Source organism: Apodemus sylvaticus, chromosome 10 (genome assembly GCF_947179515.1).
Source record: "Apodemus sylvaticus chromosome 10, mApoSyl1.1, whole genome shotgun sequence".
Taxonomy (NCBI): Eukaryota; Metazoa; Chordata; class Mammalia; order Rodentia; family Muridae; genus Apodemus; species Apodemus sylvaticus.
In genome coordinates this window covers 93,184,271-93,195,936 of record NC_067481.1, presented here as the reverse complement: position 1 = coordinate 93,195,936, position 11,666 = coordinate 93,184,271, and the positions used below count along the sequence as shown (strand labels likewise).

The 11,666-nt window shown below is 52.8% G+C and overlaps 1 pseudogene; it reads left to right on the top strand.

Moving 5' to 3' along the window:
• Positions 1-8,319: 8,319 nt before the first annotated feature.
• Positions 8,320-11,666, top strand: part of LOC127694472 (phospholipid hydroperoxide glutathione peroxidase-like) — a 30,735-nt pseudogene continuing 27,388 nt past the window's right edge.

Sequence of the window (11,666 nt, the reverse complement as noted above, 5' to 3'; positions counted from 1 at the left end):
ACTGTGCTTACCAAAGACCCACAGCAATCCTACAGCCACTGAGCCTGGAAAGCCCTGGGCTCCAGCCTGGGACACAAAACACTACGTCTGCATCTCAGCACTGGTGACAACTGCCACTTCCCTCTGTTCCCGGGATGTCCCTGGGGATGAGTGTTCCAAGGACACAAGTCTCTGGAATCCCCCTGCCAGTGTCCTGTGTGGCTGTCACTGGTGAGAGAGCAGAGCCAGATAGATGCTCATAGTTTGAGTGCTGGCCCCGGGCTGGTCCTGGACGGTTACTGAGCTGGCCCTGGGCTTGCGCTCAGGTTCTGTAAGGAAGGGCTAAGGGGGGAGGAGAGCCTTGTAGCACTGACTTGGCATGATGTCCGGCTTTTTGGCTGCCAGCGGAGGTGGGCTCTCTCTACACAGGGCACACCATAACTGTTTTGAGTTTGAGAATGCATATAGGGGTTAAGACCTGGGGCTGGGCAGTGGTGGTGCACGCCTGTAATCACAGCACTTGGGAGACAGAAGCAGGCTGATTTCTGCGTTCGAGGCCAGCCTGGTCTACAGAGTGAGTTCTAGGACAGTCAGGGCTATACAGAGAAACCCTGTCTCAAAAAACAAAAACAAAAACAAAGACCCGGGGCTGGGGTTCCTGTTTAGAGAGGTGACGCTGTAGTATCTCCTACCCTTACACAGATGGGCACAAAGCACAAGTTTCTCTTGCATCACTGCGTCGCCTGGCTGGGGACTGTCCCCATGGGACAGAAGTTGGAGCAGCTGTACGACCACAGCAGACAGCAGGTGCTGTGGCCTGAGAGGAACTCACAGCAGCAGTACCTGCTCACCATGGGCCTTCTGCCATGCAAGGCTGCCAGCCTTCACCTCATTCTCACGGTGACCCCCTCGGGGTGATGCCTGCATCTCCACCATGCTGAGAAGGGAAGAGACAGAAGCCAGGAGGGAGACTACTGCTGAAAGTCACAGAGCCGCACAGGAGTGGGGCCGGGACCCAGCTGGAGCCTGATCATCCTGCTTAGCACACACTGGAGAGGAAATCACCTGGCACTTCCCACAGTGCATAAGGACATGGTTGGGCTTGGTAGACCCTGTGCAAGCTGGTTCCTAATCACATAGAGAGTTGGAAAATTCAGTGGGGGACACGGGCTTGGCCCTGCTGACTGTAGGTCTGGGGAGATCCTGTACTGAAGTGTACAGGGCAGACTCAAGTGTAGAGGGTAGTCACGGAGTCCCCCCTAACCCCAGACCTCAGATCGCACCCCTAGCTCAAGCCAGGCCTGAGAGCTGGGTTCTGTAGGCTGCTACACTTCCTGACTCAGGACCAGCTCTGCAACCCAATGCATGGATGGGGTCCCCCCTCCTTCCTATCCCCTCTTCTCTCCCTGAGCCTATCTTCTTCACTGACTTTGTATTCTGTTTCCTTCCCTTCTCTGCCCTGAGTCTTGGGAACTTCATTTTGAGGCTCTACAGAGACCCAGTTCTCCCTCCCAGGAATATGCTGAAGTCCTCAGCCAGAGGTGACTCCCACCTTCAGAGGGGGGAGCAGTCCCGGGGGACCCCTCCCAGGTGCTTTGCAGACCACAGAGGCCACCTTCCAGCAGGGCCAGAAAAAGCAGGACTCCCAATCCCCACAGACTGAGCCTAGCAACGGTCGGGGTTCCCATGGCAACCTGTGGTTTATTTTTAGTCACACTTTAACATTAACATGATGAGAGGGGATCTGAGAGTTACATTACTCTTTTAACAGCACGAGAAAAAGGGGGAGGGAGGAAAGGAACATGGTTCTCGGCAACTCCTGGGCAGGGAAGGGAGGTGTCTGCAAGGGCCTGGTGTCAGTGGCGCCCCTGATCAGCCAGGCTCTAGGATGTCCTTCCTCCATTCCAGGACTATGGCGGAAAGAGGGTCTAGGAAACTCAGAGCCTCGGGCCCCCAGGTGGGTGGGAGAGTGGCAGGAGGTGGGGGTGGTGTGGGGGTAGGGGAGACCTAAAACAGCCCAGGCACTTTGTAAAGTGTCACTGGATCTCTGATGGAGGACTAATGAGTCAGGGGGAGGGGAGAGAGGGAAAGGGAGGAAGGAGAGAAAGAAGTGAGGAGGGCAGATGGAGGGAGGAGGGAAGGAAGGTAGGAGGAGGGAGAGGAAGGAAAAGCAATGGGGATCCTTGGAGCAGAGGCAGATGCGGACACAGCCTTGTACTGTGCCCCAGGCTGGCTGCCTTAATGCCAGCCAAGATGCAGAAGTGTGGAGTTGCTACCCCAGGGGAGCTCTCAGTTAGGGGTGGACACAGAGCGGGGTGGTGTTGAAGCAAAGCTGAGGTTGGGGGGGAGGGGTGGAGGAGGACGGGAGCTCCCAGGCTGTTCAGGAAAGGGCAGGCTCCCCAAGGCATCTGTTGGACTGGTTGGGCTTCTCCATCTTGCTAGGGCTGATTTATATACTCGCTCCCCAGCCAATGCGATTGGGTTAAGGAATTGACACATGACCCAAGAACAACCAATCAGAGCCCTTACCGAGTGTGCCTTCCAGGGCCAGGGCGGGGGTGGGGGGGGTGGGGGTGGGGGGGGAGGTGGGGGTTTCCTACAGAGTCACCCACCCTACTCTGGCATAGCTGGGCAAAGCCTCTTTGATTTTTCACTGGAGTTACTTTGATTTAGCATCCGTCCCTGACAGTTGAGCCAACTTGGCTAATTCCGTCAGTATCTGTGGTTTAGCTAATATGCGGGGACGTAGTACCTTTTAAACGGAGATAGAAGTGAGTTCTGCTTTCTGCTGCTGCTATGAACTGCCACCACACCTGACCAGACGACTAAACTTTTCAGAGACATGGTCACAACCGTCTTAGATGTGGGGCTGGCCACAGAGAGACACAGGCAGTCAGGGCGCTCAGAGGCCACACTGACCACACACACACACACACACACACACACACACACACACACACACACACACCCTTCCAAGATACCAGGCTAGAGTGCCCAAGAATCCCACGTTCATACCTCGGACAGCCCTCCTGGGATGCATGTGTTTGGGCAGCTGAAAACCAGCTCCTGGCCAGCCCTCTTAGAGCTCCTCTTGACCCTGTAACTCCTACCCCCACCCCCACCCCCACCGGTAACTGCCCTCTGAAGGCCACAGCTTCAGGTGTCTGGCCCCATCCTGCCCTGGTCCTCGTAGCCTCCTTCTACACCCAGGCTTCTCATCTTGCCTCCAGACTGGAGCCACAGGGAGGCAAGCCCCCAAACAGACAGGCAGTGGGCGCCCCACATGACTGCCCCACTTGTGACCTCCCCACCCCATTCTTAACGCCATGCCTGCTTTTCTTTTTAATAGTTTATTACAGTTTTGAGCTGCCAAGTGGGTGCTAGGAATTGAACCCAGGTCCTCTAGGAAAAGTAGCCAGTGCTCTGAACCATCTCTCCAGCCCCAGTCTTTAAGAGGAAAGCCTTATCACACTCAGTTGTTTGTGCTCTGGTTTTTGAAACAGTTCTTACAGGGCAGCCTGCTATATGTTGGCATTACTGGCCTGCTTGCTACATCTGACCTCACTTGCAGGAACTTTGCAGGAGGGTAAAAGCCTGGTGGCCAGGCCACTGCATGGTCTGAGCTGTAAGCTGCCTTAGTGCTGGCTGGTTCTCTCTGGCAACCTTTTGTTATATCTCTAGATAATTATAGTATCCTGGGCGGTGTAAGCGCTGTATGAATAGTTGGTTAACTTTAATTTTATTTCCATGGCTTTTATCATGTTTTTTTTTTTTTTATTGCTTCCAAGTAGTTTCTGTGCAAGGGTGTTAAATCTGTGGGTGCACTGTCTATGGGTACCAAGGGCCACCCACTAGCCTTCATCCCTGTCACTTTGTGGTATCCCCAAAACTTCCACCGGGACACTTGTTCTGGCACTACCTCATTTCTAACTGCTCTACCGGCACCCAAGGCAGAAATGTCTTTGCCTTTAAAGGAAATCCCCAGAGACAGCCTTCAGCTCCGGATGGAGCCCAGATGGTGGGATTCAGCCACTCAAGAGGGGGCTGTCTCCTGTCAGGGCACTGAAAGCTCTCTGAGGGAGAGGGCCCTCCCTGATCTCTGGGCTCACTCAGGCTGCTTTGGCAGAGAGATGGGGCATCGGGGAAGCAAGAGAGAAAGCTGAGATTCGAACCCGGGTGTGCCTGCCTCCCACAGCTCCCCAGCAAGGCACCAAAGGCTAGAACTGGGTGGCTTTCTGTCCAGTTAGCATCTTTCTTGATATGGGTCAAGCTCAGAGTAGGTTGCAGTGTGGGGAGCCCCGAATGGTGGCCAGTCTATACCTCACCCCACCCTTGGGGTCATAAGCTGGGCTCCCCAGGCAGGAGAGGCTTGCTCCTGGCTCCGCATTCGTGCGGTGCTGGTACAGGAAGGGGCAACCTTGTTCTGGGTGTAAGAGGAGCAGCTCATGCCCTAGACCACTGGAACTCAGAACTCTGAGGTCCCAAAGAGGATGACCTCAAATCGAAGCATCATAGGTTAGCCTATGAAAACCTTCCAAGCATCGAGCTAAACCTTAGAAGCCGCTAGTTCTGGATTCGAACCCCACTAATGTACTCCAGGATTGTGTAACCTTGGGCTCCCTAGGCCTGTGCTTCCATTTCCACCTCTCCAGTGAACAAAGCAACATTAGGACTTGGGTGGGGCCTAGGACCTCTATGGTCCTTACTCCATAAAGACGTATTGAGATTATATACATATTTGGAGTATGGGAATAGAAGTAGATTTGCCAGCCTATATTATGATATTTCTTTGTGATTTCCTGAGGTATAGGAAAATCTAATAGATCCTCACAGTCTGGGGTGGGCCTTGGCATTAAACCACATTACCTTGAGGGCTCCTCAGCCCAGACCTCTTGATGCTTCTAACACAATCTTGAAAACTTCAGGCCAGTCTGGGAACCTTCAGCAAGCCACTTTTGGGGGAACGTGTGGGTGCCAGCATTTCCCCAGCAGGGAAGCAGGTTGCCTTGGAGCTGGGGTCTGAGGCCTGTGCGTGAGGCTAAGGCCATCCCGTTGGAGCCTGCAGGTTTTCGCTCCACTCAGTCTTAGAGACAATGCAGTTTGAGATTCTGAGAACAGGTTGTCAGAGTTGAACTCAGTAGCTGGGTGGGTCCTTCTCATGCTGAGGGACCTGGGCCAGGCCCATGCAACACCAAGTATCCGTGAATGTACTTGATTTATGTAGGTGGCATTAATATCCAGACAGGGAAACAGATTAGAAGAAAGGCCCGTAACTTTCTCCTAATGTTATCTCCTGGTGCCCAGGGTCCAGAAGAGCTGTCAGTGTGTCACTGGCCCATCCTGGCATCCTCTCTCTGAGTCCTGGCCAGAAGGAAGCCCTTTATGTCTGCTTCTCCCCTTGGGACCAGGTCCTACTCATCTTCTCCCAGAATTCCTCCTGGTTGCTTCATGCCTGTGCCGTCCTCTTAACCCCTGGACACTTGCTCTCTGCACCATCACCTAACTGTCATCTACCCCCAGCCAGGCCCCGAGTGAGTCTCAAGGGGTAGAAGGTGGCCAGTCAGAGGCTGATCTAGAAGGAACGCCTGTCTTCTCCTGCGGAGGAAGACAGGAGTCCACAGAGGGTCACTGGGGGTACAAGGTTGGTGAGCAGGAGACTGCCTTGAAAGGTGGTGTTTGAGCTGGACCCTGAGAGACTCCTCGATATCCAGTTGCTTGGAAGAGGAACAGCAGAGGAGCAGCTCTGGCTGAGACTCAGGACAAAGTGGCATGGCTCCTCATGAAGCCACTCAGATCTTTACATTGTTCTTCAGACAAGCTGAGCCCAAGCCTTCCCCCAACCCCCCAGACCCCCTGCACCTGCTGCTCCACTGTCTTGGACAACCTTTCCTCCAGTTCTTGCTGTGTATGGAACTTTCTGAAGATCCATTTTGCATCTTCCCTTCCAAGAGGCCTTCCCTGACTCCCCCTCCCCAGTCCTGTCTGTCACACTTCACTCTGGGCTTCTCTTCCTAGCACTCACTCTCTAGTGAATTGGGTTCACTTGTTATTAGGTTTCTAGCCTGTGTTCCATCAGCGTATGAGGTGCAGGAGACAGCAGCTTCCTAAGGCCCTGGTGTCCCATGTAAGGACTGGGGCATGTATAGAGTCCATGAACCTCCCTGCTGTCCCACGTAAGGACTGTCACTTCCACGAACCAGTTCCCTAGAGGCCTCCACTCTCTACCCGAGGAAAGAGGGAGAGCTCAGGCAGAGGAAGGGAGGGAGGCATGTTCAAGCCGGGAAAGTGAAGGAGAGTCACCACAAGCAGTGGTGGTGGGGGGGGATTAGAGAAACAGACCTGACATAGGTGACCACAGAGACATCTTTAAAGAAGACATCATTCCCTAGGATAGGGTAGGGGACAAATCAATCCCACAGAAGCCATGCCCTGGCCCTGCCAGACTCCCCAGGGTACACCCAGGTAGTAACCATGGACAAGGGGCTGGGCCTGTGGAAGCCACCTCTTTGGCTCAGATATGGGACAAAGAGTAGGATGGAAGTGAGGGAGGGGGAGGAGGCCTCTTGACCATGGACCCATAGGGGACACATCTCCACAGCTCAACCAGAAATCAGCTCAGAGTGCCTCCCTCCAGGCCTTGTTAAAGACGTGCCTTAGGGAAGGCCACTTCCCTAAGTATTAACATGGCTACTACAGACGCACCCAGACCCCTCTGGAAGCACTTCAGAGAGCATGAGTCAGCTCACAGAGGCTTTCCCCCTCCACCCCTGTGGTTGTAGCAACCAACCAGTCAAACAAACTTTTGACACCTTTTTTAACTGTGCGAGCTTCCATATTAAGCCCCATAAAAGGAACAAGAGTATGAACCACCTAGTACCCCCAGAGCTCTCAGGGACTAAGAACCTCTCCTCCCTTTGATGTCCAACAAGGTCATCCCCTGCTACATATGCAGCTGGAGACATGAGTCCTTCCATTGCTAGCATCTGCCTCTGTATTTGTAAGGCTCTGCCAGGGTCCCTCCGGAGACAACCATGGCATACTCCTTTTGGTATGTACTTCTTGTCATCCATAAATGTGTTGGGGTTTGGTGACTGTTTATAGGATGAATCCCCAGGTAGGGCAGTCTCTGGGTGGCCTTTACTTTAGTCTCTACTCCACACTCTGTCTCCCTTATTGCTCCTATGAGTATTCTGTTTCCTTTCTTAGAGGAACCAAAGCACCCTCACTTAAGTGCTCCTTCTTATTGAGTTTCCTGTGCTAGGTGAGCCTTCCAATTCTAGACTGTAGTTCATTTCAGATATAGTCAAGTTGACAATCAGGAATAGCCACTACAGCCACCCTGCCCGTGAGGCTGAGTCCAACACATATCTCAGGTCTCCTAACTGTAGTGAGTACCCGCAGGCATTGTTGATCGCATCCAACAAACGATGGACTTGGAATCTGGGTCTGATGCTGACATGATCTAAATGATGATTCTTAAATGAACAAGGGTCCAGGAAAGCATGCGTTGAAATCCTTCCCTTTCATCCAGCCCTGAACCTCCCCCTGTGCTGACTCTTAGACATCCTCTTGGCAAGTGTTTGTAACGACACTCAAAAGTGAGTATGAAAGTCATGTCACAAGAAAGTAAGCAATCTGTACCTAAACACATAGCAAGGAAAAAGAAGGACTGTTGAGGTTTGGTCTTCTGCTGTGTATTGTAATGCTCAATACTGGGCCCTAAGGTCTGGTTGCCCCCAGGAATGAGGAGATCCTCATGTACATCAAGTGATGCTATATAACCATGCTCCTTAGTTTAAAACTATTGGTTAAATAAAGATGCCAACAGCCTATAGCTGATCAGAAGAGAGGTAGGTGGGGCTTCTATTCCTGGGTTTGAGGTCTAAGGCAGAGACCACCAGGAGAAGAAAAGAAGGTGGAGAGAGAAGATACCATAGGGTAGATGAATCGCGAAAACATGGTCATGAGGGTGGGTCAGTTGGAGCAAGAGTGGCCCAGGCGGAGCACGGCAAATTATAACTCAAGGTTATGGATAGGGAAGTAGATTCTAATGACTTAAAGGGTAGATATCTGCCCTGTCCTGTGCTTTAAAGGCTTATAAAAATACAAACATTGTATATCTATTATCTGTAACTAAATGATCCAAGGTAGATACCTCCAATGAATATTAAATATTTACTACAACAGCAGGGCCGGGACTTGGCAGGCAGGGCTCTTTGCCTGGTGTAGTCCCCGTGCTGGCCTACTCTCTGTCAGCGTCCAGGGACTGAGGCATCCCAGTGTCAGACGCCAACTCCAGGAAGCCTGGGCCTGGCCAGCGCTTTCCACAAGCTTCCGAAGATGGAGGGCCAGGCCACAGCGCTGGTGGACAGAGAAGCCATGGACCTCACCTCATCCCTGGTGAGAAGCAGCAGCTTTCCTGGCCTCTTGGTGCCTCCCTCCTGCTTCTCTTCTCTGAACAAGACAGAGAGATGTTATCATCTTAAAATGAAGTCATGAGAGTGGGCTGCCCAGTGGGCAGCAAGACACTCTGTCTCAAACAAGGGGTTTTCTCAAGGACTGCCACCTGCAGCTGTCCTCTGAAAGCTAGGAAAGTGGGTCTGGAACCGGTCCCCATGGACCCCTGAGGGACGAGACAAACTTGCCACAGTCACCTCAGTGATCGTGATCTCTGAAAACTCAGGAAGAACCAGCTGCTTTCTCCATGAGGGCTAGGTCTTTGCCAGCTGTCCAGTTTTCTGAACAATATTCCTGAACGCTCCCTGTAGAGTTTGTGAGACAAAAAGACTTGGGGTAATTATGAATCAGGACCAGACTAAACCCTACACTTGGCCCGGCACACAAGACTTGACTATAACGCCCCTCACTGCCATCACCACAATCAATCAATCAATCAATCAATCAATATGGCTGTGCACCACCCAGGTGCCCCAGACTGACTAAAAGGGGAAGATCGCAGCTCTGCCTCTCACTGGCTGTGTGACTCTGGAAGAGTTACCTCACCTCTCTGAGCTTCCGTGTCCTCATCTACACCATGGTGGGGCTGAACAGCATTAGTTCACTTAAAGGGTCACTTCATGAACTGAAGGGGGAAGGTTTGACACTGCCAGGTTGCAGGCTGGTGCGTACAGCAAACTGACACTGGCTGCCGTGCCAGGCTGCTCCTGGCTTCTGTGCAGTGTGGCGAATGACAGGCTGCACCTGAAGCCCCCTGGCGTGTGGCAGGTGCCGAGCAGTGCTTGACCCTGAACAAGCCAAGCATCCCCTGTCTGACACCGTGGATCTGAGTTTTGCGTGTCCCTGTGTGTCACCATCCTGAGTGCAGCTCCTGTCTTTCCCTTACCGGAGCTGCCCAGAACTTGTGTTCAGGCGAGAGGTTAGGAAGGGGTCCAGCTTCCTTGAGGGGTGCATGTGGGTCCTCTCAGGCCCTGTCTTGCAGTGCCTTGTAGCACACACCCCAGTGGCAGCCCGAAAAATCTCAGGGGAGACCAGCTTGTTTTGCTGTGTGCAAAGCAGGTATGGCCGGTTTGTTTGTTTGGTTTGTGGCCTCAAAGGATGCTTGTTTATGGGTTCTTTCCTGGCCCCTTCCCTTGTGCTGCCTGGGATCTCTCCAGCATCCAGCTAGGAAGAGAACTAGCCCTTGGTGGGAAAATGCACTGCCCCCTCCTCCCTCCTGGTTAGTCACCCCCACCCTCAGGAAACTTGATTAGCCTTCCATCCCAAGGTGTTGTCTCAGCCCTGGGATCCCGAATTCTTGCTTTGGATACCATGGCAGGGTTGGGCCAGATTAAAAAAAAAAAAATGGTGTGAAAATGCTCCCGGTTCCCAGGACTGAGGGACCGCAACAGACTTCAGTCAGGTCGGCGGACAGTTTGAGTGTTATTTGTACACACACTGGGAGATTGGTTCCCTATGTGAGTACTAAGAGGACTCTTAAGAGCTGGGGCCTCATAGGTGTCATGTACCCCCTAAGGGGTGTGGTGCTGGCTTTGTGTGGTGATCTCAGTCCTTTGAGAGTGAGCTGTGTGTGACCCGTGAGCCTGACCGTAGAAACGTCCTGATCTCCTATCTGGTTGTGTTACCTTTCCCTCTTGTCGTAATGTCACTAACATGAGATCCTAGCTGATCGCCAAATCGATAAGGTTGCCTAGTCGTTTCAAGACTGTAAACTTAAAAGGCTCTCTTTTCTTTGTAAGTTACCTAGTCTCTGTGATTTTGCTATAGTAACAGCAAGTGAGTGAATACAGGAAGACTCAGGTACTAGTCTCTTCTCACACCTCCATGACCAGCAACTCGACGTGGACCACCGTTAACTATTGTATGGGCCACGGCAGAGTCCTTTCACTGGCCTCCCTGTGATGCCCCTGGTCTCCAATCTGCTCTCTATGCAGCACCACAGGGACCCTCAGTAAGCAGAAGCCAGAGCCTGTGCCCTCCGGCTCTAAAGCCTGCAGCGGCCCCACAGATGCAGGCTCTGGAATGGCCTAGAAGTTCCCTCCCTACCCTGACTATCCATCTATCTCTCCCCCTATTACCAGAGTTGTTCTGAGAGAATCTAGGCCCCTGGAAGCCCAAACAAGCTAGCTGTGTTCACCCGGAGGCCAACGAAACAAGACAAGTCATGGTGAGAAGCCGAGGTCTTTTCAGTGTGTCCACATGGTGAAGACCAAATGAAGACTTCTGGGGACCCCCAAGTCCATCTTTAGGGTCCTGACACCAGGCTTTTGCTTAAATAGGAGGCGAAAGGCATGCGCAGCTAAGCATCCCTGGTCAAGGTAAACTCTCATCTGTCACTGACCACTGACCACTGACCACTGATCGACCCATCATGGTCTCGGCTCCTGTCTCTCCTGCCTACCAGGTGGTCTGGCACGGTGTCAGAGCTGTGTGGAGTGTCTTTCTAGAAGATAGCACCCTTCCCCACTCGCTCCAGCTCGCACAGGTCTCTGCCTTTTCCTTCTCCCAGCCAGAGACTTGGGAAATTCCGAAGGCCATAATTTCAGGATTCTGATAGCCAAGGGAGGGGTGTGAACATCTCTAGATTGTCTTCCTCCTGCTAGGGTGGCCACACCCTGCTCCCACAGGGCTTGGCTTCTTTTTGACTGCTGTCTCCACTAAACACTAGCCTGCCGCAAGGTCTTTGCCACAGCTGCTCCTGGGTGTGACTGGCCTCCTGTGCCAGCCTGGTCGAGGGACCTCTGAGGCCCACCTGTCTATCTAGCAGCTGGTGCTCTGCTCTTGAGCTTGTCCCCTGCCAGTTGCCTCTTTTCCTTTCTCAGCACTCAGCAGCTGGTACCCAAGAGCACACATATTCTTTGCAGTGTCACCTGTGCCTGCCATCCTGCCCCACGGATGTCAGCTACAGAGTTAGAGGTCTTGGTCCTGTCCATGCATACATCCCCCATGCATACAAGGCTCCTGGAACCCCGGAAGGTACCCAGTATTTGCTGAAGTAATCATTAAACTCACCACAAGAGGCTGGAGAGAGAGCAGGGCCCACTGGATGACCCTAGGCAAGATTTGAGCAGAGACCTCCGGGGGAGCTGGACTCAATGCCTTTGTGGTTGGACATTCTGGTTCCTCTCTGAGCCTGGGAGGGAAAGAACCCAGGGCTAGGAACTGGGGCAACTTGCCTGGTTCCCAGAGGTTCCCCTTAGCAGCAGTTCCTGGGAGCCTCCTGAGAGGTG